This window comes from Camelus dromedarius, chromosome 11, assembly GCF_036321535.1.
Source record: "Camelus dromedarius isolate mCamDro1 chromosome 11, mCamDro1.pat, whole genome shotgun sequence".
In the NCBI taxonomy this organism is placed as follows: Eukaryota; Metazoa; Chordata; class Mammalia; order Artiodactyla; family Camelidae; genus Camelus; species Camelus dromedarius.
Genome location: NC_087446.1, coordinates 5,646,655 through 5,648,728, shown reverse-complemented (window position 1 = coordinate 5,648,728; position 2,074 = coordinate 5,646,655).

Sequence of the window (2,074 nt, the reverse complement as noted above, 5' to 3'; positions counted from 1 at the left end):
CCCTCTTTTATCACCCCTGGTGGAAGGAAGGAAAACATCTTTTTCTTCTACCCTCCTATGTTTTGTGACCCTGGGCCTGCTCAGTATCCCCCATTCACACAAGGCCAGTCTGCTGTGGCTTTAAGCTGTGTTCACAGGGGAGACGTGGAAGGCTGCTGAGCTGGGCCAGCTTCTCCTGCAGGAGAGCAGAGGTGTGGGGGCTACAGGGGCCATGTGGACTGTGGCAAGGGCTGCAGAAAGCCTGGCGGGGGACCAGGGGTGCGGGATGTCCTAGGAGGTGCAAGGTCACAGGCATTCAGAGCAGGCAGCATTGCTGGCAGGGGTGAAGAGCATGGGCTCAAAAAACAAGACTCTAGCTCTGCCTCCCGCCACTGTGTGACCCTGGGCAGGTGACCTGACCCTGTGAGCCCCATCTGCTGAATTGTAGAGAATCCTATCTTTCACCAAATGTATTAGGTGAAATCAAACATCAGACTTTTTGATTCTTTTAATTTCCGTGAGACAAACATTTTAGGAGATCAAGAGGCTAAAACCAATACAACAACAACAACAAAAACATTTTTTTGATTGTGGGAGAAACACCAAATGAGTATCTCAGTAGATGCTAAGGAGGAATTTGATAAAATCCAACATCTATTCCTAATTTTAGAAAAAGACTTTATTAATATCTTTATTAACAGATTTTATGCTTTAGCGTGATAAAAAATATATAAATATGTGACACCAGAAGCCAGCATTATACTCACTGGTGAAACAGTAGATGCATTTCCATTAACTTATGGAACAAGGCAGGGGCTTCCTGTCACCACCACTATTTGATGCTCCTTTGGGGGAACTCGCCCATAAAATTAGGCAGGGCACATATTAAGAGGAATAAGTTTTGAGAATGCAGAAGCAAAATTCCACTGTTTTTAGATTATTACCTGGAAAAGCTAAGAGAATAAATTAGAGGAACTATTAGAAACTTTAAGGGGATTAGGAAAAAACTCGTATTTAAAAATCAAGTGAAACCAGTCTATATGATATGATAATGATGGACACATGTCATTAGACACTTGTCCAAACCCGTGGAACATACAGCACCAAGAATGAACTCTAATGGACTTTGGGTGACAATGATGTATCAGTGCCGGTTCATCAGTGGTGATAAGTGCACCTCTCCGGTGGGGCACGTTGATGTGGGGGAGGCTGTGCTTGTGAGGGGCAAGGGTACATGGGAAATCTCCGTACCTTCCACTCAATTTTTTCTGTGAACCTAAAACTTCCCCAAAAAATAGTCTATAAAAAGTCAATGGTGTATTTATAGATATTGATGTATAGTAATTGATTAGAACATCTCTGAAGACCTCACTCATAATGGCATTTAAGAAAAATCCTTTAGCAAGGACTGAGTGAAGAAAAAGGGCGTGATGATGTTGGATGAGAAATCAAAATGTCTATTTTTTATGAATTACTTGTTTAATAAAATCCAAACAGGATAGGGGGGAGGGTATAGCTCTAGTGGTAGAGCATATGCCTAGCATGCACGAGGTCCTGGGTTCAATTCCCCAGTACCTCCATTAAACTAAATAAATAAACCTAATTACTTCCCCCACCCCAAAAAAATTCAAACAGCATATTTACAAATGAATCAAATGATTCATCTAAAAGAGTAACTGTGTGAAAACAGCTAGGAAACTTCTGGAAAGAAAGAGTAACGGGGAAGGACTGACTCTGTTAGCTAGTAAAAGATGTAATACCTGTTATTATAATTATCTAAGGTAATTGAGCACTTAATATTTTCCAGGACCTGTTCCAAAGGCTTTATAAAGACTAAACCATTTGATCTTCATTCCAACACTTGCACTAGCAGGCATTAAGGTTTTAGAGGCTCAATACATGGACCCTTTCCCCTGCTCAAGTTCAGAGCCATTGAGAGGAGGACGGGAAGGCCAGGGATGCAGAGATCAACATATCCTCTTTACAGACAGAAGCTGGGTTAGAGGTCAAAGTGTGGTTGGTGGCAACAACGGGCTTCTTAAAGTAGACTCCATCAAGAGAATGAAAAGACAAGTCACAGACTGGGAGAAAATAT